This window comes from Anomaloglossus baeobatrachus, chromosome 4 (assembly GCF_048569485.1).
Source record: "Anomaloglossus baeobatrachus isolate aAnoBae1 chromosome 4, aAnoBae1.hap1, whole genome shotgun sequence".
NCBI classification, from domain to species: domain Eukaryota; kingdom Metazoa; phylum Chordata; class Amphibia; order Anura; family Aromobatidae; genus Anomaloglossus; species Anomaloglossus baeobatrachus.
Window position 1 is genome coordinate 176,726,335 of NC_134356.1, and position 27,922 is coordinate 176,754,256.

Here is a 27,922-nt window from a genome sequence, read left to right on the forward strand (position 1 = left end):
ACTGCCTGTTGCGGTTACAGTGGTGGAAGTTGTGGGTGGAAAAACAGGTGTGACAGCTGTCCCCACAGTCCTAGAAGATGACGAGCGCGCGGATGCACTGGAAGGGGCAGGCAGTGGATGGTTCGCTCCGCTAGGCTGCATTGCAGCACGGTGAGCTTCCCACCGGGCCATATGATATTTATTCATGTGATGATTCATGGAAGAAGTTGTCAAACTGCTGAGGTTTTGACCTCTACTAAGAGAACCATGACAAATTTTACATATCACATAATTTGGGCGATCTTTTTCTGTCAAAAAAGGACCAGGCTAGGCAAGGCTTAGAGGCCATGCGACCTGTTGATCCACCCCGAATAATGCTCAGAGGCAGAGTGGTGGCTGAGGATGCAGTTGTAGACGTGCTACCAGTGCTCCGACTCTGTCCAGGAAGGCGCAAGGTAACTTCGTCGTCGGTTGCATCCTCCTCCACCGCCTCTGTTTACCTCCTCGAGTGCCTGACTGGGGGTTGACAGTAGGTGGGATCTAGAACTTCATCATCAATTGTTGTGTTTGCACTCCCCTCCCCCTCAGACCGAGCCTCTTGTTGCCCTGACCGAATATTTAAGTTGTCATCCCAATCGGGTATCTGCGTCTCATCTTCATCAGAATGTTCCTCATTGTCTATAACCACAGGTGTTACAGTTTGTGACAAAGGGTCAACATTATGCTCAGAAACTTGGTCCTCACAGCCTGAATCAGAGTCACAAAGGTTCTGGGCATCACTGCAGACCATTTCCTGTTCTGTACTCACTGTAGCTTGGGAGCAGACCTCTGATTCCCAGGCTATAGTGTGACTGAACAGCTCTGCAGACTCAGCCATCTCAGTTCCACCATACTGTGCAGGGCTGATGGAGACTTCAGAGCTGGGAGAAATCAAGTGTGATTGGGATGACAACTCAGAGGACTGGTGTTTTTTGGATGCGGTACTTGAAGTGGCTGAGAGGGCACTTGTTGGACCACTTGAGATCCATTCAAGCATTTTCCTTTTTTGCCCATCATCTACCTTTCTTCCTGTTGTTCGTGTCCGTAAAAAAGGGAGCACATCGGATTGTCCATGGTAAGTAGTAGACATCTTACTTTTGCTGGTAGAGGGTCTATCTTCAGCAGATGATAATGGAGCTTTGCCACCTTCCCCACAGACAAAACCTTTTTTGCCTTTTCCACCACGCCTCTTCCCCTTTCCACCAGCATCTGTCATTTTGCCACTCATGTTGATTGCGACAAGATTGTGGACTGAAAATGTGGTAGTAAAAATTGAGACGTGGTGTAGATTGCAGTGGTGGTCTAGCTTTATTAACAGCAGAATAATAAAGAATAAATATCCCTGACAATGCAACTACAGGCCTTAAACTGTCAGCAAAAATTGCTAGTCTAATGGCTTAGTTATAATGAGTTGGAGTGTGCAATGCAGGCAGACGTGCTCTGCAAATGTCTTTGCACTAGTGGGACTATAGCAAAGTCCAATAGCCACGTATAGGATGCCACTAGGTACACTGAGTGTTTGCTAGTATAATGGTTTAGTTATAATGAGTTGGAGTGTGCAATGCAGGCAGACGCACTCTGCAAATGTCTTTGCACTAGTGGGACTATAGCAAAGTCCAATAGCCACGTATAGGATGCCACTAGGTACACTGAGTGTTTGCTAGTATAATGGCTTAGTTATAATGAGTTGGAGTGTGCAATGCAGGCAGACGCGCTCTGCAAATGTCTTTGCACTAGTGGGACTATAGCAAAGTCCAATAGCCACGTATAGGATGCCACTAGGTACACTGAGTGTTTGCTAGTATAATGGCTTAGTTATAATGAGTTGGAGTGTGCAATGCAGGCAGACGCGCTCTGCAAATGTCTTTGCACTAGTGGGACTATAGCAAAGTCCAATAGCCACAGATAGGATGCCACTAGGTACACTGAGTGTTTGCTAGTATAATGGCTTAGTTATAATGAGTTGGAGTGTGCAATGCAGGCAGACGCGCTCTGCAAATGTCTTTGCACTAGTGGGACTATAGCAAAGTCCAATAGCCACGTATAGGATGCCACTAGGTACACTGAGTGTTTGCTAGTATAATGGCTTAGTTATAATAAGTTGGAGTGTGCAATGCAGGCAGACGCGCTCTGCAAATGTCTTTGCACTAGTGGGACTATAGCAAAGTCCAATAGCCACAGATAGGATGCCACTAGGTACACTGAGTGTTTGCTAGTATAATGGCTTAGTTATAATGAGTTGGAGTGTGCAATGCAGGCAGACGCGCTCTGCAAATGTCTTTGCACTAGTGGGACTATAGCAAAGTCCAATAGCCACGTATAGGATGCCACTAGGTACACTGAGTGTTTGCTAGTATAATGGCTTAGTTATAATGAGTTGGAGTGTGCAATGCAGGCAGACGCGCTCTGCAAATGTCTTTGCACTAGTGGGACTATAGCAAAGTCCAATAGCCACGTATAGGATGCCACTAGGTACACTGAGTGTTTGCTAGTATAATGGCTTAGTTATAATGAGTTGGAGTGTGCAATGCAGGCAGACGCGCTCTGCAAATGTCTTTGCACTAGTGGGACTATAGCAAAGTCCAATAGCCACAGAAAGGATGCCACTAGGTACACTGAGTGTTTGCTAGTATAATGGCTTAGTTATAATGAGTTGGAGTGTGCAATGCAGGCAGACGCGCTCTGCAAATGTCTTTGCACTAGTGGGACTATAGCAAAGTCCAATAGCCACAGATAGGATGCCACTAGGTACACTGAGTGTTTGCTAGTATAATGGCTTAGTTATAATGAGTTGGAGTGTGCAATGCAGGCAGACGCGCTCTGCAAATGTCTTTGCACTAGTGGGACTATAGCAAAGTCCAATAGCCACGTATAGGATGCCACTAGGTACACTGAGTCTTTGCTAGTATAATGGCTTAGTTATAATGAGTTGGAGTGTGCAATGCAGGCAGACGCGCTCTGCAAATGTCTTTGCACTAGTGAGACTATAGCAAAGTCCAATAGCCACAGATAGGATGCCACTAGGTACACTGAGTGTTTGCTAGTATAATGGCTTAGTTATAATGAGTTGGAGTGTGCAGAGGACAAGAGGGTACAGTGGCAGGATTGTGGGGCTCTGGGTAGAGGAATGGAAGCCTGCCTTTCTATTCCCTCCTAATGGTGAAATGCAGGGAGGAAATCCCTGACCTTGGCTACACAGACGCTGTTGCTGTTTTCAGGACCTGTTACCTATGGCTCTCTGACCCTGCCGGTTTGAGCCCTTAAAAGGACTGCTAGAAAGTGCTCTCCCTAAGCTGTCTAACGCTGTGTATGCAGCGCATACAGCTGTATCGGCGATAGGACTCAGGAGGACGGAGCTGCGCCAGTGATGTCTGACACCAAAGACGCAGAAGGCAGATAATGGCGTCCTGGAGGAAAATGTCCATTTTTATAATGCAGGGACATGTGACATGGACATCCTATCACACATGCCGTTGCTTCTCTGGCTAAAAGTCCACTTAGCTGTGTGTGTGTCTGGGATTGGCTGACATGCTGGCCCGCCCCACAAGACGCGCGCGCTTAGGGAAGGAAGACAAGAAAAAAAAAAAAAAAATGGCGATCGCCATTATAGAAACAGCAGTGATCTGAAGGCGCTGTTCACGCACACTATACACTGAAATGTCATAATAGTGTGATTCACAGAGTGACTTACACTATTACAGCAGAAACCAATCTAGGATTTAGCTGTTTTTTTGCTGCTAGAACCGTTCTCGAACGTTTCTAGAACTATCGAGCTTTTGTAAAAAGCTCGAGTTCTAGTTCGATCTAGAACATGCCCCAAAATCACTCGAGCTTAGAACTGGATAACCTCGAACCACGAACCGCGCTCAACTCTACTGATAACATGGTCGAATCATGCTCCGATAACTTTGGTTGTACAGGACTCTACTAGTGGATTTATGGTGCCTCAGTGGAGACTTAATACTAGTTTACTGAACCAAAAGAATGTTCAGGAGGAGGTTGTGGCAGGCCTGTTGGAATACTTTGGGATTAATGACAATGGGGAGGTCTCTGACGAGACCTTATGGGCTGCACACAAATCAGTTATTAGAGGGCAGTTTTTAAAAACTGCATCATTCTTGAAAAAGCAAAGAAAAGCAGAAATTAAAGAAATTATAGCCCATATTCAACACTTAGAAACTATTAACAACGCCTCCCCATTGTCTACACTGTCCAGGGAAATTCTTACTTGCAGGTTTCAACTGCGATCCCTCCTGTTGTATAGATATGAACATAATCTTAAAAAGAGTAAATCAACTTTTTATGCAATGGGGGATAGAGCCAGCACCTTACTAGCTAGAAGAACAAAAAAAGGGAAATTAAATCTAGAATTGAATTTTTGAAGGGCCCAGACGGATCACTTATAAGGCACCCTAATAGGATAGCAGACGCCTTTGCCAAGTATTATGCTGCCCTGTACAATTTAAGGGATGACCCGCAAACCCCTCAGCCAACACCGGAAAAAATTCAGGAGTTTTTGGACGGTCTGGAATTGCCTCGGGTCTCAGACCGGCAATTAGAATCTTTAAATCTTCCCTTCACTATACAGGAAATTTTGGACACCATTAGAGCTTCTAAACGAAACTCAGCCCCAGGCCCGGATGGGCTTCCCTATGAATATTATCAGCAATTTGCCGCTATTCTAGCCCCTTTTTTACTAAAGACCTTTAATTTGTGGCAAACGACCGGGACTATTTCCTCAGAGAACCTAAAAGCAGTCATCACTACACTACCCAAAACGGGGAAAACGGCGGATACCCCTGGGAATTTCAGACCAATTTCATTGCTCAACTGTGATTTAAAAATTTACTCAAAAATGGTAGCCACCAAACTCCATAAAATAATCCCCTCCTTGGTAGCTCCGGATCAGGTGAGTTTTGTGGCGGGCAGGCAATCCAAAGATGGCACCAGGCGGATGCTGGATTTAATTGGGGTGATGGAGCAGTCGGGTGTCCCTGGTGTATTCTTGTCATTCGACGCCGAAAAGGCCTTTGATAGGGTGCACTGGGGATATCTGGAAAGCGTGCTCCCGAAATTTGGTTTTGAAGGAAGAATTAAGTCATCTGTTTTGGCCTTGTACTCTCACCCAAATGCTTCAGTTCTAGCCTCGGGTTTTCGCTCATTAAAATTTTCTATAACCAATGGCACCCGCCAGGGGTGCCCGCTGTCCCCTATTGTTTTTGCTCTGGTGGTGGAACCTCTGGCGGAGGCGATTAGGGTGAACCCAAACATAACTGGTATAAGGGTAGGGGAGCATGAACATAAATTGGGTCTATATGCGGATGATGTAATAATATCATGCACTAACCTTGAATATTCCTTTCCAGCAGTGATGTCCACCCTGTCGACCTTTGCTGAGGTGTCGTATTACAAATTGAATGCCACTAAGTCCTTAGTACTACCATTTAATGTACCCGCAAGGTCCAGAAGGATTTTGGAGGCAGCCTTTCCTTTCCAGTGGTGCGAAGACAGTATCCCTTATCTAGGTATCCGTTTGACACCAACCCATTCCCTAATCAGATCCAATCTCGATCACCTACTCAAAAACTTGGGTCAGGATCTAGGCAGGTATGAGAAGTTGTCGCTATCTTGGATGGCGAGAATTCAATCCTTTAAGATGACGTTCCTTCCTAAACTGCTGTACATGTTTAGGTGTCTCCCTCTTAAAATTCCATATAGATATTTGATAAAACTGCAGTCGATGACCAATAAGTTTATTTGGGGTAATAAAAGAGCTAGAGTTGCTAGTAAGATTATGCATCTGCCATATGGAATGGGAGGTCTGGGTACGCCTAATGTGATGGCCTATTATGAAGCTTCTCTTCTAGAATCACTCAAAGAATGGTGGAACACGGAGAGCTCCCATAGGTGGGTTCAACTTGAGAACTCTCTGACAGACCAGGGTTCGACGAGGAAACTGATGGAGGTGGAATATCTAAAACGTTCTAGGTCCACCCTGTGTCTCCCTACTATGACAGCATCGATAGCCAAATGGCGCAGTGAGATGATCCCTAAGATCCAGGTCCCGCTGACAGAAATTTCGCTCAGAGCATTAGAATCCCACATTCCACATACAAATTTGAGTAGATGGGAAGCAGCGGGTTTTGGAGTTTTGGCGGACTTTTACGATGGTGCAGAGATTAGGCCCTTCAACGATATACTTCGGGAGCACCCCTCCCTAAAGGGGTGTTTTTATCAACACCTGCAGATTCACCATTTTCTAAGCACAAAATTCCCCCGGGATCAAACCCGACCTTACCCACTGTTAAGGCGCTATTGTTTAAAAAACTATTGAGGCAACCGGGAATCTCTTTAACCTACAAATGGTTGAACAACCCCTCTGACGAGCAAAAGCTCCCATACATGACAAAATGGGAATCAGATTTAGACGTTAACACCTCCCCCTCGGCGTGGCATACTGCGACACAGTGGGTGCAAAGATCCTCAAAATGCATTAACCATTTGTAACAGCTGAAAAAGGTGCATCTACATTGGTACCTTACACCGGCAAAATTGGTGCATTACATTCCCAACTACTCACCGCTCTGTTGGAAGGGCTGCCTCCAGAGGGGATCACTGGGACACTGTTGGTGGCACTGTCCGAGGGTCCAACCTTTTTGGATAGCAGTTTTCAGACTCATTAGCGAAATGACAGGTGTGCACACCAACCCCAACCCAGGGCTGGCAGTTCTGAATTTGGGCATAGATTCGTACCCGCAGAATTTTAGGGGAGGACTGATTGTGCAAATTCTAATAGCTGCCAGACAGTGTCTGAGCCATTCGTGGAAGGCCACTGAAACTCCCTCTGGAGCGGAGTTATATAGTAGGATCGACCAACAATGCCAATAGGAATACTGCCTTGCCCACTCCCTAAAACAAAAAACTAGAATTCTTACAATATGGGAACCCTGGCTGTCATCCAGCCATGCAACACCTATTACACAACTATTCCCCAGGCAAAGAGCACCTAGTTGAGATAGAGCTGATGGAATTATAGCCCTGGCTCGGCTAGCCAGGGGGCTAAAGCATTGAGACCCTGACTGAGGCAGCAGTTTATGAGAGAAATCTAGGAGGAGTTGATGGCCCCGGCTGGTGGACTGGGGTTGGTAATGCAGGCAGGCATCTAGCCCTCTACCCCTACTAACCCCCCCCACTACCCCCCCCAACCCTACCTTCTTCCCCTCCCCCTGTGTTCCTGTTCCCCCTTACTTGAATGAAGTCCCCATCTTTCCTCCCCTCTCCTCCCTCCCCATGTTGTTGTGTGGTTAAAGTGTAAGGCAGAGGAATTGTAACTGGACTGTCTTGGAGTATACTAATGTATGGAGCCCTCATGTGCGGGCAGTTGACAAATGTTCTCTTAATTTACCATGCATGATTTTGTATCTGCCATGTTTTCAATAAAGACTAATTGGAATGAAAAAAAAAAAAAAAAAAATTTCCTATCTGATGTAAAATTCCTGCGGACTTTCTTCATCTGTCTAAACAGTAGGTTGTTTTTTCGTGCTTTAAGATAAAAGATTTTATCATCAAAATAGCTGTTTGCACCCACTTGTCTAAATTAAGCTTCAGTTAGTATCCTCAAATAGTCATTATAAATTCTAAGGTCTATAAAAACAATTTCTTTATAACCAGTGTGCCTAGTACAGTGTTTACGGAAAGTATTCGGACCCCTTTAAATTTTTCACTTGTTTCATTGCAGCCATTTGGTCAATTAAAAAAAAGTTCTTTTTTTTCTCATTAATGTACAGTAATGTAGACATTTTTGCAAATTTATTAAACAATAAAAACTGAAATATCACATGGTCATGAGTATTTAGACCCTTTGCTCAGACACTCATATTTAAGTCACATGCTGTCCATGTCCTTGTGATCCTCCTTGAGATGGTTTTACTCCTTCATTAGAGTCCAGCTGTGTTTAATTAAACTGATAGGACTTGATTTGAAAAGGTACACAACTGTCTATATAAGACCTCACAGCTCACAGTGCATGTCAGACCAAGTGAGAATCATGAGGTCAAAGGAACTGCCCAAGAAGCTCAGAGACAGAATTGTGGCATGGCACAGATCTGGCCATGGTTACAAAAGAATTTCTGCAGTACTCAAGGTTCCTAAGTACACAGTGGCCTCCATAATCCTTAAATGGAAGATGTTTGGGACCATCAGAACTCTTCCTACACCTGGAGTTCCAGCCAAACTGAGCAATCGTAAAGATCACCCAAGATCACTGTGGCTGTGCTCTAGGGATGCAGTTGCAGTAGGGAGATGGGAGAAAGTTCCACAAAGTCAACTATCACTGCAGCCCTCCACCAGTTGGGCCTTTATGGCTGTGTGGCCCAATGGAACCCTTTCCTCAGTGCAAGACATATGAAAGCCCGCATAGAGTTTGCAAAAGAACACATGAAGGACTCCCAGACTATGAAAAATAAGATTCTCTGGACTGATGAGATGAAGAAAGAACTTTTTGGTGCTAATTCTAAGCAGTATGTGGGGAGAAAACCAGGCACTGCTCATCACCTGCCTAATACAATATTAACAGTGAAACATGATCGTGGCAACATCAAGCTATGGGGTGTTTTCAGCTGCAGGGCCAGGACGACTTGTTGCAATTGACGAAAAGATGAATGCGGCTTTGTACAGAGATATGCTGGAAGAAAATCTCTTCCAGAATACTCTGGACTTCAGACTTGGCCGAAGGATCACCTTCCAACAAGACAATGACCCTAAGCACACAGCTAAAATAACAAAGGAGTGGCTTCAGAACAACTCTGTGACCATTCTTGACTGGCCCAGACAGAGCCCAGACCTAAACCCAATCGAGCATCTCTGGAGAGACCTGAAAATGGCTGTCCACCAACGTTCACCATCCAACCTGACGGAACTGGAGAGGATCTGCAAGGAACAATGGCAGATGATCCCCAAATCCAGGTGGGAAAAACTTGTTGCATCATTCCCAAGAAGACTCATGGCTGCACTAGCTCAAAAGGGTGCTTCTACGCAATACCGAGCAAAGGGTATGAATACTTATCAGCACGTGATATTTCAGTTTTCCTTGTTTAATAAATTTACAAAAAATTCTACATTTCTGTTTTTTCTGTCAAGATGGGGTGCAGAGTGTACATTAATGAGAAATAAATGAACTTTTTTTTAATTTACCAAATGGCTGCAATGAATCAGTGAAAAATTTAAAGGGGTCTGAATACTTTACATACCCCACTGTAAATTGTAGCCCACAATAATTTGAATTTAAACTGTCAATACAATGTTTTTAAAGCAATAGTATCAAGCATAGTCTCATACTGTAGCTTGATTGAGATGTGCATCATCTTTGCTTCCTAATCTCTTTTTATATTCACAAATTATATTTAATGTTTAAACTTTTATTTTTCAAACAGCTCTTCTTTCTACATATCGAACTTGCAGCAATTAATTTCCTGTCAGCGTAGGCACAGGCAGGAAAATATATCTTTGCTTAAATGACATAATTATACCTACTTGTAGTAAATTATTCTACTCATCATCTGATTACGATACAATCTTTAGCTTAATGCAATGAGGTCTGCCTTTCATGTGGAAAGACACAGAAGTCACTATATCTAGAGTAGGAGGGAACCTGTCAGGTGCAATATGCAGCCAGAAGCACGAGCAGTTCTGGGTGCATATCGCTAATCCCTGCCTAACCGTCCCTGTGTACACTAGCATAGATAATGAGACCTTTAGAAAAAGTATTTCTAAAGCTCTTTTATCATATGCTAATGAGGACAGGGACTAGTCGTAAGGGCGTTACTTCCCCGACTAGTGCGCCCTTTAGCATGTTAGTACACCCACAGGGGCGTGCTAACATGCTATTCAGTGCAGCGTCAGTCACCGGTGGTAATGCGCGTACCTGTGTCCGCGGTGAACGCTGAAGCTGAATGCCTTGCACTTCCGGTCATGCGCAGTATGAAGCCAGGTGTACGCGACCTGGCTTCAGACAGGTCTAGTGCGCATGACTGGAAGTGTGGTGCATTCATCTTCAGTGTTCACCACAGAAAATAGGTACATGCATCACCGATGGTGACGCTGCATTGAATAGCATGTTTTTACGCCCCTGTGGGCGTACTAAGAGGGTGACTAGCCAAGGGAAATAACGCCCTTACGACTAGTTGCTGGCCTCATTTGCATATTATAAAGAATCTTTAGAAATACTTTTACTAAATATCCCTTTATCTATGCTAGTGTATACAGGGACGGTTAGGCAGGGATTAGCAATATGCAGCCAGAACTGCGCATGGCTCTGGGAGCATAATGCACCTGACAGATTCACTTTAATTGTGTGTTAAGGCCAACATTGCTCATTTACGCTTCTTTACCTTTGGGACAAAAGAAACTCACATTGATCTCATATATTTCAGATAGAAATATGTGCATATAATCATTTCTGGTTTTTTTTAAATTTTAGCTCTAGATGTGCTGCTCAGACTAGTTCTTCAAGTGATAAATAACACTGTTCTACAGCCAAATTGATACACAGCCACAAACAGTTGAAATGGACTAATTTTCTGGTGCTGAAAATGAAAATGATGCTTGAATTTGCTGATTTGCTCTAATTTTCAAGATACAAAGGAGGTTGTAATGACTTATGACACCTTTCACGCACGCTTATAGAAAAATTGCATCTTTACTATCTCATCCTTATTATTGCATTGTTAGTAGCTAGTCTATTACATCATCTGTTTAGTTTATTGAGCCTTCAGTATTTTATCATCTTAGGGTGATCAATCAAAAACCATCAACTCAGCTCCGATGACGTAATCCTAATTACAGTTACATCATCTACTTTAAAAAAAAAAAAATTGTTTAAAAGACCTGAGAATCCTCAGTGGTTGATACCTTTTAATGGCTAACTGAAAAGATGGTAATAAGTAGAAAGCTTTCCAGACTACTCAGGTCGGTGATGAAGCTTACAAAATTCATCCTCACTCATAATTACTTTGACTTTGATGACAACATATTGACTCGCCCACCCCAGGGCTATGGGACACCTGGTGCCGGGCCGGACTAGTCCGGGGGTAATCAGTGGTGGCGGGGCCCGACTCCGTGGCCCTGGTGGGTGTCAGTTAAATATGGCAGATGATTTGGGGTTTGTGTTCGTGACGCCACTTGTGGTATGCGGCTATTAAGCCGCCGCTGCTGTGTGAGGCCTCCGGGGTGATGATATGGCAGCAATGGTGGTACTGCTCCCCACAGGTGGAGCGGTGCCCCGGGGACACTGTTGGTGCTTATTCGTGTCTATGCAGAGAAATAACTGAGGCAACACCAGGGGTGCAGTTTCAAGGTCTTTACTCACAGTTCTTGTCAAGGCCTGCAGGAGCCTTTGGACTGCTGGGACCACCGTCAGGGACCTCCGCCGATCCCGGGTAGATCTGGGGGTTGATGCCAGTGCACCCCTCTAATTGTGTCCTTTCTCAGCTGACTTCACTGGCCACCAGCTCTGAAGCTATCTGTGGCCCTTGAATCCCTTCGTTCCCTGCTTGGTGTCACCTGGACCCTCCGAGTCCCAGGGTCTTCACCAGGAAGCGTCACTTTCTTCTTTCTTTAGCTCCTGCCTGACTAGAGCTCTTCTTCTACTCTCTGTTTCTCTCCTTCTCTGTTGCTTTCTTTCTCTGTTGCGGACACTCTGAACTCACAGAGCTCCTTTCTCTTTCACAGCTACATGCTGGCTCCTCACTCTCTCACTCTCTGAGGTAAACTGAAACTCTGACCTTCCTCTCTGCTCTACACTCGGCTGGCTCTCCCCACCCCCCGGTTGCTAAGCTACCACCCTATGGGAGCAGGGATGGGTCTTACAACCCCTCCCAGCATGCAGCATGGGAGGGTTACTGCCACTATCCCTTGTCCCAGTGTGTGCCTAGCAATGGGTGTAGTGCAGTTTTACCTGTGAACTGGCATGTACCCCTTTCCTTACCCAGGATGGGACATCACACCTCTGACTGGGGTGCAATGTCTCTGTGGCGACGGAAGCCTCAGGGGCGCCACAATATATTTACAGGAGACTGGCACTGCAATGTGAAGCAAATTGGCACCACAATATGCAAATCTTTTCATGGCCAAGCTTGAAAGGGACTTTTTATCCTCTTGTCCTATCAGGCCTCTGTTCTACTACTGGTACATTAACGATATTTTAATACTCTGGACAGAGTCTGAGCAGCAAGTGAAGATCTTCCATGAACACTTTAATCATTTTCATTCCACCATCAACTTAACTCTACTCCTGCACCGAAATCAACTTTTTAGACAACATCATCAAGCATACCTGTATCATCTACTCTTATAAATTTATAAATGCTCTCTGTGTAAGGTATACAGTTTTAGGACTTCTTAGCTTAGTTTCTTAGCATATTGATATGTTTCTACATGTTTTATCAGTTATGCCTCATTCTTGCATTAACAAAGGGAATAGTTTTTGCTACATATGAGGAAGTCACTTTTCCATTACTAAGGTGAAACTTGACAACCATGATACGCTAAGGCTACAACTTGCATTTTGGCTGTACAATAGAAGGTCAGGACAAGAGTTGGGCTCCACACATATGCTACAATAGATGTCCACCACATCTTACCCAATGGTTGCATGGGAAGAGGCAATTTATATATTTTTCAGTCCCAATGATCTGGAGAGAGCCAACCAATCACACTATCAATTGCAATTTCTGCATGTTGCCCACCATTAGGAAAGGCGTTTTAACGAAGAAGTGGACTTTACAGTATCCACACATTCCTTCTGCAATACACTCAGAAACACATAAAGAAGAACTGCCAGTTACAAAAGCACCAGAAACATTTTCAGTCAATTAAATTGAGGAAGAAGAGGGAGTGCTTGGTGTGATGAAGCCTTTTTTCTCACAACCAAGACTTTCAGTCAGCAACCTCAACTGAGCCACAGTTTAAAACAGAAAGTAAACTGGATGATCTTGTTAGGGATTTCAATTTGCCCAAGAGTAAAGATGAGCTCTTAAGGCCCCGTCACACTAAGCAACATCGCTAGCAACATCGCTGCTAACGAACAACTTTTGTGACGTTGCTAGCGATGTCGCTGTGTGTGACATCCAGCAACAACCTGGCCCCTGCTGTGAGGTCGTTGGTTGTTGCTGAATGTCCTGGGCCATTTTTTAGTTGTTGCTGTCCTGCTGTGAAGCACAGATCGCTGTGTGTGACAGCGAGACAGCAACAACTAAATGTGCAGGCAGCAGGAGCCGGCTTCTGCAGAGACTGGTAACCAATGTAAACATCGGGTAACCAAGAAGCCCTGTCCTTGGTTACCCGATATTTACCTTTGATACCAGCCTCAGCCGCTCTCACTGTCAGTGTCGGCTCCTGCTCTGTAAACATGTAGCTGCAGGACACATCGGGTTAATTAACCCGATGTGTGCTGTAGCTAGGAGAGCAAGGAGCCAGCGCTAAGCAGTGTGCGCTGCTCCCTGCTCTGTGCACATGCAGCTGCAGCACACATCAGGTAATTAACCCGATGTGTGCTGTAACTAGGAGAGCAAGGAGCCAGCGCTCAGTGTGCGCTGCTCCCTGCTCTCTGCACGTGTGGCTGGACACTGGTTGCTGGTGAGCTCACCAGCAACTCGTGTAGCCACGCTCCAGCGATCCCTGCCAGGTCAGGTTGCTGGTGGGATCGCTAGAGCGTCGCAGTGTGACAGCTCACCAGCAACCTCCTAGCAACTTACCAGCGATCCCTATCGTTGTTGGGATCGCTGGTAAGTTGCTTAGTGTGACTGGACCTTTAGGTTCTAGGCTATAGCAGTGGAAACTCTTAGGGGTCAATGTTCTGATTTTTTTGTCAAACATGATAAAGATTTTCTCTAATACATCTTCATGGACGGCGATCTCATGTCCTGCAACAACATCAACAGTTTAATGGAAACTCTGAAGATAAGTCATAATTAGAGTTGAGCGCGGTTCGTGGTTCGAGGTTCTCCAGTTCGCGGTTTGAGTGTTTTTGGGGGGTGTTCTAGATCGAACTAGAACTCGAGCTTTTTGCTAAAGTTCGATAGTTCTAGTTACGTTCGAGAACGGTTCTAGCAGCAAAAAGCAGGGCTTTTTACAGCTACAGTGTGCGGGAGCCATTGCTGGCAGCCTGCCAGAAGCTGGTAACCAAGATAAACATCGGGTATCCAAGCAAAGCGCTTTGGTTCGTAACCCGATATTTATCCTAGTTACGTGTGCAGGGAGCCAACACTTCCCAGCTCAGCTCGCTCCACCCCCTCCTGCACGCGGCATGTACACATACATACACACACACTCACACTCACCTGTCCCCAGCCATGCAGTCCACGACACTGACGTCCTCAGCGCCACATGACCCCGCTAGGCTCCACCCACTTCGCACTCCGCCGCCAGCACACATGACTCCGCCCACCTGGCACTCTGCACACATGGTCTGGCTAGGCTCCGCCCACCTGACACTCTGCACACATTACCCCGCTAGGCTCCGCCCACCTGTCACTCTGCACACAGGGCACTGCTAGGCTCCGCCCACCTGGCACTCTGCACACATTACCCCACTAGGCTCCGCCCACCTGGCACTCTGCACACATTACCACGCTAGGCTCCGCCCACCTGGCACGCTGCACACATGGTCCCACTAGGCTCCGCCCATCTGACACTCTGCACACATGGTCCCGCTAGGCTCCACCCACCTGACACTCTGCACACATTGTCCCGCTAGGCTCCGCCCACCTGACACTCTGCACACATGGTCCCGCTAGGCTCCGCCCACCTGGCACTCTGCACACATTACCCCACTAGGCTCCGCCCACCTGGAACTCTGCACACATGGCAATGCTAGGCTCCGCCCACCTGGCACTCTGCACACATTACCCCGCTAGGCTCCGCCCACCTGGCACTCTGCACACATGGTCCCGCTAGGCTCCGCCCACCTGACACTCTGCACGCATGGTCCCGCTAGGCTCCGCCCACCTGACACTCTGCACACATTGTCCCGCTAGGCTGCGCCCACCTCGCACTCTGCACACATTACCCCGCTAGGCTCCGCCCACCTGACACTCTGCACACATTTCCCCGCTAGGCTCTGCCCACCTGGCACTCTCCACACATTACCCCGCTAGGCTCCGCCCACCTGGAACTCTGCACACATGGTCCTGCTCGGCTTACCTGCGGTGATGAAGTCCCGACCTCAGCGCTGTCACTGTCCTCCATGGCCGCCGCTTGTCACATCACCTAATCTCGTTTCCGACCCGAGACTGACTAGCGGTGACGTCACGGGCCTCTCGCGATACTTGGCTGTGAAGATGATTTAAGTCAGTGTGCAGGAGATCAGCGCAGGTAATGTACCTCGCTGACAGCAGCACTTGTCATGCCCTGCAGTGACCTGGGCTGACCCATTGATGTTAGCTCAAGTCACTGCATTGCTCTCCCAGCCAATGGGGAACATCCTGCTCTTCATTGACTGGGACAGTGTAGATCGTCATGGTAACCGCTTGGATTACACCAGACCTGGATTTGTTTTTCTTTCTAATAAATTGGTTAAAGAGGGAATGTATTGGGGAGTGTTTTTTCAAATAAAAATGTGTTTGTCGTCTATTTTTTTTTATTACTGACTGGGTTGGTGATGTCGGGTATCTGATAGACGCCTGACCTCACCAACCCCAGGGCTTGGTGCCAGGTGACATTACACATCTGGTATTAACCCCATATATTACCCCGTTTGCCATCGCACCAGGGCACGGGATGAGCTGGGGCGAAGCACCAGGATTGGCGCATCTAATGGATGCGCCACTTCTCGGGCGGCTGCGGCCTGCTATTTTTAGGCTGGGGAGAGTCCAATAACCATGGACCTCCCTAGTCTGAGAATATCAGACCCCAGCTGTCTGCTTTACCTTGGCTGGTGATCCAATTTTGGGGGGACCCCTACGTGTTTTTTTTTAATTATTTATTTAATTTAAAATAACAGCGTGGGGTGCCTCAGTTTTGGATTACCAGCCAAGGTGAAGCTGCCAGCTGTGGTCTGCAGGCTGCAGTCGTCTGCTTTACCCTAGCTGGCTACAAAAATAGGGGGAACCCTATGTCATTTTTTTTTTCATTTTTTTGGCTAAATACAAAGCTAAGCACCCCTTAGTGCCACATGAAAGGCACCATTACAGGCAAAAGGCATTACAGGCATTAAAGGCAAAATTACAAAATGCAGGAGAGTGGGACATTATGTGTCTTTCTGCCATTATAATGACAGAAAAGACTGATATGAAGTGCACAAGCACAAGAAAATCACCAGAGCGCTCTACGCTGTGAAAAGCAGTAGAAAATGGCACTGCAGTGAACATGTGACTGCCTCATGTAGGTTGAAGCTATGGATCCTGGGTAAATTTTTGTATTTTCCCTCCTTCAGTTTTTTTGCAGTACGCAAAAAAAACGGAAGGCACACGGATGACAAACAGATGACATACGGACCGTCTACGGAACGGAAACAGATGCCACACGGATGCACCCGTGAAAAAAAACGGACTGTTTTTTGCAGACTGCAAAAATGGATCGGTCGTGTTAATGTAGCCTTATTCTGATCTGCCGTTTATAAACATCAGGCAGAAATAAGTGAATAGCGCCCCCCAGCGTCAGAAAATCTCCAGGGTTTCAGGCGTAGCTGAGACCCTGGAGATCCTGATTCAGGACGGTTTTTCCGGTCCCCGCTCACGTGATCACAGGTATACACCGTACACCGATGATCACATTACAGTAAATGACAGTGTCGGTAAAAAATTATTTATCTCCCATCTGGCATGAACAAACATGATAAATCTCCTCCCCGGTCCCCTCCGGTCCCCCGGTGTCGCCAAAGTGCCCCCCCTGATGCCCTCCCAGAAATCCAAGATGGCCGCGCGCACAGCAGCGCGCCGGCCGCATTCACCCTACTCCTCTGATTTCTGTCGCATGTGCAATGACACATGCGACAGAAAACTCCTCCCCAGGCCCTGCCAGGTCACCCCCTATAACCCCACCGGTGTTCCCCGGTGACCCACGGTACCTGTGCAGCGTTGATCCCCCGCGGCCCTCTCCATCACAATAGATGCTGCCGCATGCACAGAGCGGCTGTCAGCTCAAGTTCCTGTGTTCAGACACAGTGAGTGGTGGTTATGCATCTGTAAGCTAAATGGGCGGCACGGTGGCTCAGTGGTTAGCACTGCAGTCTTGCAGCGCTGAAGTCTTGGATTCAATTCCCACCAAGAACACCATCTGCAAGGAGTTTGTATGTTCTCCCCGTGTTTGCATGGGTTTCCTCTGGGTTCTCCGGTTTCCTCCCACACTCCAAAGACATACAGATAGGGAATTTAGATTGTGAGCCCCAATGGGGACAGTGTTCCCAATGTATGCAAAGCGCTATGGAATTAATAGCGCTAAATAAATGAATAAATTATTATTATTACTGCAATGCCTGAGAGCTATATACTACATTTCCAAATGGAGGCATTTGATTTTATAGTTGCCCTGCTGAATGACTACCAAACATGAGTCCGTTATACACCACAAGAAAACACATCTAAATAGCGAGCTCTGTTTAGTATTTATTCAGCTGGATAACTGACCTTAAAGGGGTATTCCATCTCCAAAATCCTATCCCCAATATATAGTAGGTAGAATAGCAATAATATCAGCAAATACCAATATTTGGAAATGTAGAATAGTTCTCCTGATTAGGCATGCCCTTACCTCATGAGCAGGGCATTGCAGCTTTGGTAGCAACCGTTATGACATGGACTCTGCTGCTGTGGACCCGGGGAGAGTGGGTGCAGATTCATTGCACCCACACTCCTCACATGGAGGGTCTGCACTCCTAGAAAATGGGGGATACGTTCCCGTTTTTTCCTTACAATAAATTTGTGAAAAAGGGAATGTTTTGGGGAGTTCTCTTTCAAATACATTTTTTTTGTCGATTTTTTTTGTTAGTACTGACAGTTTATGATGTCGGGTATCTGATAGACGCCATGACATCACAAACTGCTGGGCTTGATGTCAGGTGACTTTACAACTAGTATCAACCCCATTTATTACCCCGTTTGCCACTGCACCAGGGCACGGGATGAGCTGGGGTGAAGCGCCAGGAGTGGTGCATCTAGTGCATGCGCCACTTCTGGGGCGCCTGCGGCCTGCTATTTTTAGGCTGTGAAGGCCCAATAACTATGGACCTTCCCACCCTGATAATACCAGACCACAGCTGTCCGCTTTACCTTGGCTGGTGATCCAATTTGGGGGGGACCCTACTTTTTATGTGTAATTATTATTATTTATAAAATAATTATAAAAAAAGAGCCTGGGGTGACCTCCACATTGGATCCCCAACCACGGTAAAGCTGCCAGCTGTGGTTTTTGGGCTACAGCTGTCTGCTTTACCCTAGCTGGCTATCAAAAATGGGGGGACCCAACATCATTTTTTTTTTAACTATTTTTTAAATAAAAAAAATTAATGGGCTTCCCTGTATTTTGATTGCCAGCCAAGGTAACGTCAGGCAGATGGGGGTGGCAACCCATAGCTGTCTGCTTTATCTGCACTGAGAATCAAAAATACCGCGGAGCGCTTCGTCATTTTTTTTAAAGATTTATTTTTACAGCACTGTCATGTCAGGCAATCAAAATACAGGGAAGCCCTTTTTGTTTTTAGTTATTTAAATAAATAATTAAAAAAAATATATATGGGCTCCCGCTGCATTTTTTGTATTTCTAGCTAAGGGTAATGCAAGCAGCTACTGGCTGCTAACCCCCACTGCTTGGTGTTACCTTCACTGGCAATGAAAAATCCAGGGAAGCATTTTTTATTTTTTTGCCAAAAAACTCCAAAAAAATGACGTGCGCTTCGCCATTTTTTTGTCTGCTAGCCAGGTATAGCAGGCAGGTATGGGCTGCCCCCAACCCCCAGCTGCCTATTTGTACCTGGCTGGGAACTAAAAATATAGGGAAGGCCTTTTTTTAATTAATTCATGAATTTTATGAAATAATTAAAAAAAAAACCAAAAAAAAACGATGTAGGCTTCGCCCCATTTTTGTGTCCAGCCGGGTACAACTAGGCAGCTGGGGATTGGAATCCACAGCACAGGTTAGCCCGAGGTTTCTGGGCCCCTCTGCTGCGAATTGCAGTCCGCAGCCGCCGCAGAAAATTGCGCTCTCATAGAAGCGCCATCATCTGGCGCTGTATCCAACTCTTCCAACAGCCCTGGAGCCGGGTGGCTTATTGGGTAATCATGAGTTAATACTGGCTTTGTTTTACTAGCCAGTATTAAGCCAGAGATTCTTAATGTCAGGCACGTTTGACCCGGCCATTAAGAATCTCCAATAAAGGGTTAAAAAAAAACACCACACAGAGAAAAAATACTTTAATAGAAATAAATACACAGACACATTAGAGACTCCATCTTTATTACCCCCTGTCACCCCTCCACGATCCTGCTCTTCTGTCTTCTTTCCCCTTCAACACATGCAGCTCTGCTCCATCAGACAGCACAGCTGCATGGGGGAAGACGCTGTGCTCCATGCAGAAATCACTCTGTGAGAGTGACCACAGGCTCCTGGCTGTAAGCGGTGGGACGGGTTGCCATAGCAACGCTGCTCCGATCACGTGATTCCGGTGCCGCTGCGTGCTGGTAGCGGGACGTCCCCGTCACCGCAACCAAGCGCGTTGCTATGGCAACGGTGATCTCCGTGATTGACCGGCTGTGTCAGCCGGTCAGGAGCAGGCTTCTGCGGACACTGGTAACTACGGTAAACATCAGGTAACCAAGAAGCCCTTTCCTTGGTTACCCGATGTTTACCGTAGTTACCAGCGTCCGACACTCTCACGCTGCCAGTGCCAGCCCCCTGCACACATAGCCAGACTACACATCGGGTTAAATTAACCCGCTGTGTACTGTAACTAGGAGTGCAGGGAGCCAGCGCTAAGCGGTGTGCGCTGGTAACCAAGGTAAATATCGGGTTTGTTACCCGATATTTACCTTAGTTACCAAGCGCAGCATCGCTTCCACATGTGCTGCTGGCTGGGGGCTGTGGTCACTGGTTGCTGGTGAGATCTGCCTGTCTGACAGCTCACCAGCAACCCGTGCAACGACGCTCCAGCGATCCCTGCCAGGTCAGGTTGCTGGTGGGATCGCTGGAGCGTCGCTTAGTGTGACGGTACCTTAAGGGAACGGGGAAGCAGAGCAGGGAGTCGAGCTAGAGCACCGTGTAACAGAGATGCAATAACAGGTCCTACATGACGCGTCATAGTTATGTGACCAGTCTGTAGCCAATGAGATAACAGGCACGTGACTGGTCACATGGCTATTTTTCACGTCACGATAGGTCCTGCATCATTGCTGGCAGTGCTGGTTACCGGGGGGATTCAGCGATCATCGGATGGAATAGCGGCAGGAGACAGAGTGCAGGAGGGATCGCGGGGACCGGTAAGTGTTATGGCAATGTTTATTAACTGTATGTGTACATTTATAATGTGTTTTTGTGTTTGTGATTGCCTCCTATTGTTTCCTATGCGGTTCGAGTTCGGTTCGTTGAACGTTCGCCGAACCGAACTCGAGCCGAACCGCGACCGGTTCGCTCATCTCTAGTCATAATTCAGAGGAATGGAGGTTTGTTCATCCAAAACAAGTAAAATGGCAACACGCTAACTTCAATTTTAGTTGGTTATGCAGTCCACATGAAATAAACCTATGACAATATGAATAAGCTGATGAGGTGCCTGAACCATGACAAACATTGATAGCCCCTCTGTGTTGACTTAAAGGTGGTTGCTGTCATGCTGTACAAAGGCTAGTAAGACACAGTACAGCGTAATCCCCACTAGGTGGCAGCAGAGTAGTGAAGGAGAGACAAAGAAACACTGTAACGGAAAGGAAGCTGAAGTATAGCAGAGTAACTTCAGCAGGCAGTTAACAGGCAAGCCACCAAGGGGCAATAGAGTAGTCAAACAGTCAGGGTCTAGCCAGGAAAGTCGAGTCACTGCAAACGGAAGATCAATATCAAAGTCAGAAAGCAGAACCAAGTTAGAAGCCAGGAGATCAGGTATGCAGAGGGAAACACAAACAACAGACAGGAGAGGGAAATCAGGGGTAGGGACAGGCAGACAAATGGGGGAGGGTCAAAGTCAGGACACAGTAGCAGGGAGGCAGAACAGATCAGGGACACTCACCAGAGCCAGTATACACACTGCAAGGCAGAAATATCACTGGCACTGAGCCAAAGGTAGAGAGGCAATATATAGCATCCTGGGATCCAGAACGAGGCAAGGGAAGTTAACCCATGACATGACCAGGCTAGAGTTGGGTGTAACCAGCAGCAGGGAAAAGCCGGCCTGGATCATGACAGTTGCCCTATTACTTGATCTCGAAGGTGGATGCTAAAGTACTGCAGCTTTCTGTGTGATTGGGATAGTTGTGCAAAAGAATATCTCTACAATAAAAGACACTGGCCTCTCCAACATTAACTGCAGCCAGGGAGGGAACGTCTTGTTTCCAGCACTTGTAGGCCCACATAAAATTTTGTTACCACCATTGCATATCAAGTTGGGCCAATTGAAGAATTTTGTAAATGCAAAGGATAATAATGTAAAAGTATTTAAGTATCCCATTCACAAATTTCCAAAGCTGAGTATAGCAAAGGTAAAGGTGGAAGTGTTTTTGGACCTCATATTCGTAAGCTTTTTCAAGGTGAGAAGTTTTTCCATTTGATATGGGGCAAGGAAAAGGCTGCATGAGTAACATTCACATTAGTGATAAGTAATTTTTTTGGAAACTCTCAAGTAGATGACTATGAATAGTTGGAAAATCTCTTAAAAAATTAAAAGGATCTTGGATGTAACATGTCCTTAAAGATTGATTTCTTACATTTGCATCTAGACTCTTTTCCACCAAACTGAAGAGCAGGGAGCGACAAGTATGGTGAGAGTTTTCACCCAGATATTGCAGCTGTGGAAAAAAAGATTTCAAGGAAAATTAACTTGATAAATGCTTGTGAATTGATGTGATACTTCAGAGTTCCTTCTTGGTTTCATCTGTTTTTAACTGACTTATTGCTAATATTCAATGCTTAGAAAGCTCATACAATCTATATGCTTCAGTTTTAAATAATGGATGAGAAAAAAAAGGATGCAACATACAAGCAAATCAGAGGCAAGATCGATGCCACACAGAGGTAAAACTGTCCGTTTCTCACACAAAATGCACACGGACGTGAAAAGTTATCATTATTATTATACATGAACTCTTCCAGCCTGGAACTTGGATTTGCACAACTAGACTACTTACAACAAAAAGACAGTGGTAGATTGGAAAGGTAAGGCCAGTTTCACACATCCGGCTTTTTGCCGTTTTACCGGATCCGGCGCTCTCCCGTACAGTTAATACAGTACAATGACAGAGCAACAAGCGCCGGTCACATGCTGTCATGTAACCGGCGCATGTGACCCGGAAGTTACAGCGCTGTCATTGTACTGTATTATCTGTACGGGAGAGCGCCGGATCCGGTAAAACGGCAAAATGCCGGATGTGTGAAACCGGCCTAACAAGTGGCTCAAGTATTGGTTTAAGGAGGTGTTTGGGTTCTTAGGAAACTGTCCTGATTTCTCTGACAGCTACAAACAAATGTATGCAGCTGTGTTGAATCCAAGGGACTGTGGAGAGGAACAATTATGGTACAGAAGGGCAAGTTTGTGGAGATAGTTGCCAGAAGCTAGGAAATCCAACTGGAAATGGAACTGAGGGAGGGGTTAGAACAATTAATAAGTAGAATAAGTGGAAAAGAGTGACAAAAAAAAATTGTGTAGTGCAAATATACTAGTGCCAAGCATCGAGGTTAGAGGAACTAGCATAACATTTTTGAAAAGAAATATGACATAGTAACGATAAGTGAGACATATTAGCAACACACTTCTCATAAACAGAGCCATCAAGTTGAGCACTAAGTCAACCAAAATAAGGCAGGGTTGGTGCCATCATTATTCATAATCATATAAAGACAGGAGAACAAGAGTATATGTGCAAATTTAGCAAACTTTATTAGGACATACACAACAAGAAAAATAATTAAAAAGGACTTCTACCATATCAAAATAGGGGAATAAGGTATGCAAAAGGTCGAGGAATTACAATAAGGGTAACCCTCATATATCAGCCAAGACCATTGCACACAGTAATAATGTCAGGGACTGAGGCTGGGTTTCAAATCGTCATGGTCTCTACGGAGGCGGTCTTGGCTGATATGAATTTTTCCCTCAGACAGTATTTACCTTTTCATATTTAATGAACGGTATATTAACTAATTTTTGTCTGTATATAAGGGTTACCATTATTGTAATTCCTCGACCTTTTGCATACCTTATTCCTCTATTTTGATATGATAGAAATCCTTTTTAATTATTTTTCTTGTTGTGTATGTCCTTATAAAGTTTTCTAAATTTGCACATATACTCTTGTACTCCTATCTTTATTAGATAAGTGACCCTCGACCGGAGGCCAGCATTGCAAGTCACGTCCACCGCTCCCAGACACCCGGCCTCGGCTGAGGCACGACCGGGATGTAGCTGCCAAGAGGCAGGGCAGGCCACGTCACAGCGGGGTCCCTCAGTACCAAAGGCGCCTGTCGTAGCCGGCATGGAGGGAATCCGGCTGGGCCCGTCCCCCACACAAGCCGACCCAGAGCAAGCAGAAGGTGCTCTACACTGGGAGCGGCGGCAACGGCAGCTGCACCACGAGATTGCTGCTTAGGAAAGAAAAGTTAAAAGGGTAGCGGTTCCCGGCTACCTTGCTGTCGGTCCCCGTGGGGACCCTGTTGATGTTCCAGTTGGCCCTCAAGATTAAAGAGTCCGGTTGAGGAGCAGTCGTACCCACACCGCTGGCGGCTGAAAATGGAGTCCTGTGGGACAGTGTCACCCCTGAGTGAGGGTGGCATTGGGGGCTCGTGCTGTCCGGTGGTAAACTGTGGGAAAGCTGCAGGAGGAAGCTGTACCGGAGTCAAGTGTTGTGGATAGCCCCTGGGACCCAGCTGACAGTCCCTGTCGGGACCCTACAGCAAGTCTCCGTTGGGACCCTACAGTTTTGTTTGTGGTAGCCCGTTGGCTATGAAGAGCCCCGTCCCAGTTGGGACTGATGTTGTCCCCTTTGTCACCGTTAACCCCTAAAAGCCCCCTCCCACATGAGAAATCATAAACATGGCCGAGAACTCGCAGGCCACCCACAAACTGGTGGGCTTGTAAATAATTCCGGGCTGGAGTTCCGTTAACCGCCTCCGGAGAGGCAGGTTGGAGGAAGGGCCCGTAGCAGAGCAGGCTGGGGTCCGGTCACCACCAGGAACGGTGACCATCCTCCAGGGTCAGGGGTCCCCCTGGACGTGGGGCCCCCTGAATGACAACCGGGTGCGAGACACCATACCCGTTCCCGCTTGGGCGACCTGAACCAGGTTCCTGTTTCCGGACTTGATGCTGCCTGCTTCTTAGGGGCAGCATCAAGGTTTATGTTGTTTGGGAGGAAAAGCGGAAGAACTGGGACCCGTCCGTTGTTATTAAAAATGTTTTATTACCGTTTGCAACGTTTGAAGTAATGCACCTCCCGTAAGGGAAGACTGCACCGCAACATTGCACCCGCGCCCAAGCTGCCTCCCCGCCTCGGCACCTGCACCTATTCCTCCTCCCTATCTCCCCAACCCTGGGACCAACAGCCCCTACCCACGGAGGGGTCAACACCTCAGCTGCTCCCCGCCATCGCTCCAGGGATCCCCCGTCACCAGCAGCGGTGGTGCCCACTATCACCACAGCCCGTGGGTGGCGTCATGACCGACATCCCAAACATCCACCAAAAACCTCCCCTTTTCACACGTGGGTGAGGAGGCGCTGCTCGAGCCCTGGGTCCGGCCCCGTGCTCGAGCCACCGAGGAGCAGAAGCACCGGACCCGAGCGCCAGCAATTCCAGACGAGCGGCGTTCCTAACCCTACGCCCGCGACTAAAGTGTTACACAGAATCAAGGAGTGAAGATACAATACACTGAACATACTAGATCTAAATGTACAAATGACCACACATCATGAACGTCCACAGGATAATTGTGTAGCAAACACCTATGGCATATATGAATACACTATGACATATATTATGCAACTACATACCAGGGACTGGATGGAAGCTCCCCATCTTTTTCAAGGGAAACATGATCTAGAGCTTAGTGGCAGCTGTTGGCTATCATTAGCCTCTTATATTAGCCTGATTGCCACCACACCAGGGCAATAGGGAAGAGCTGGCTAAAGCACCAGGTTTGTCACATGCGATCAATGTGACAATCCTGGGCGGCTGCAGGCTGTTATTTTTAGATTGGGTCCCCCCATCCTGAGATTACCAGTCCCCAGCTGTTGGGCTTTAACTTGGCTGGGTATCAAAATTGGGAAGGACTGCACATCGGTTTCTTAAATTATTTATTTAAATAATTAAAAAAAAAAAAAAGGCGCATGCGGTTCCTCTAATTTTGATACACAGCCAAGATAAGCACAGTCCTGGGTGTTGAAACCTGTAGCCATATGCCTTATCTGTGCTGGGTATCATAATATAGGGGACCCTACTCCAATTGTTTTATTTATTTATTTTTATACCAAGCTAAATGCAGACTGCCTGTGTTTGGAAGCAGTTTGACACTCATTGTAGGGGTGTGTCTGACTGCAACCAATCACAAAAAACTATTCTTGTGTTAGCCAAAAATTGATAGACTGTGCTCAGAAAAATAAATCACATAGTATAAAGGGGTTCTTGTTTTGCACAAAAATACTGTCAAAAGAAGGAGTATATTTAAAGTTCAAATCAATATTTATAGTGGCCACTGCATTCAAAGAAACCAACGTTTCAGCACAATTGCTTTCGTCAAGGTTTTATCTGTATAAATGAAAACAAAAAATAACACAATAATCAGAGGATGAGATAATATCTCTTATCAATCAAATGAAAGGCATTGTCCAAGTAAATAATTGAAAAATAAATACATAAATGCCACAATAGCTAAATATTCAACATGAACTCATGAAAAAGTTTCTCAAGGAAAACAAGAAATATGGCAAACAATCAGTATATAATGAATACCTATGAATGTAGAGTTTTTGTGGAGAACTTCTCATTCAAATGACTGCAGAAGAAACAAAATATTAATATAAGTATAGCACCTATATACTGTATGTATATAAGGCAGTCCATACAAAAGACCTGTCATACTGTTGCTGTTTTAAATATACGAGGGAAAGGGATTCTTATTGCTAAGCTATCCAAAGGACATGTCAGTCTAAAATCCAGACAGTGGCTAAATATCCATGATAATGAATAAAAAATGTCAGCAATAAGAATCCCTTTCCTTCATATATTTAAAACAGCAACAGTATGACAGGTCTTTTGTATGGACTGGCTTATCTATATATGTAATTGCCTTATTCTGTCTGTCTGTCTGTCTTGCACCAAAATGACGTCATTACAGTGACAACCGTCACACACACACACACACACACACACACACACACACAGACACACACACAAATAGTCACCTGTCCCCAGCCATGCAGTCCCCAGCACTGACGTTCTCAATGCCATGGCCCCGCTCGGCTCCACCCCCTCGCACTCCGCCCCCCCACACATTACCCCGCAGGATGGGGGCATTCATTACATTATTATTCAATCTGCTAACCTACATACACATGCTAAACTACCCGATACATTAGAATCGGGCCACCTTCTAGTATATATATATATATATATATTGTGAGGTAGCGTGGTCGGCTGCGCAGCAGAAGACACGGGATCCAGGCATTAAGGTTCACATCACACGGTTTTCATCCAAACAAAAGTCCACAACAATATACATGTGCCTCTCCAGCAGAGAACTCAGGGAGTTCTGTTCACTCCCTCACACCCGGCACACCTGCCCTCGTTCCTGTTTCCATTTAACCCTTCCTTCAGCCTGTAGGGAAACAGCATTAACCCTGGAGTGGAGTTACTTTCTATCATGGAGTGAGCACAACCGGGGCGAGACATACCGGCCGTCATAGATAACCCCGGTCACAGTCTCACATACCCCCCCCTCAGTTCAATCGTGCGGGGTTGAACTCCCGCCATCAAACACGGGCCGCGGGACAAGGCATCGGCGTTGCCCTGCAACCCACCGGCCCTATGTTCAACCGTAAACCGGAAGTTCTGCAGAGAAAGGAACCACCGGGTAACCCGGGCATTCCGTTCCTTGGCGGACCTCATCCAGACCAGTGGAGAGTGATCCGTCACCAAGCGAAACTGCCGTCCCAGCAGGTAATAGCGTAGGGAATCCAAGGCCCACTTGATCGCCAGGCACTCCTTCTCCACTACGCTATAATTCCGCTCGGGAGGGGTGAGCTTCCTACTTAAGAAGGTGACGGGGTGTTCCTCCCCCTGAACCACCTGAGACAGCACTGCCCCCAGGCCGACCTCTGAGGCGTCAGTCTGTACTATGAACTCCTTCCGGAAATCAGGGTGTACAAGAACGGGCTGTCCGCACAGGACCTCCTTCAGGGCCCGGAAGGAGTCCTCGGCCTGCGGAGTCCAGCGCACCATGACGGACTTCTTGCCTTTGAGAAGGTCCGTCAAGGGGGCTGATAGTCCCGCAAAATCCTTTACAAACCTCCTGTAGTACCCCACGATACCTAGGAAGGCCCTAACCTGCTTCGTGGTCAGGGGTCTAGGCCACTTCTGGATCGCCTCAACCTTGTTAATTTGGGGCTTAATCACTCCTTGGCCTATCACGTAGCCCAAGCAGCGGGCTTCCGTGAGTCCCAATGCACATTTCTTGGGATTGGCTGTCAATCCGGCTGTTCGAAGCGCGTCCACCACTGCTTGTA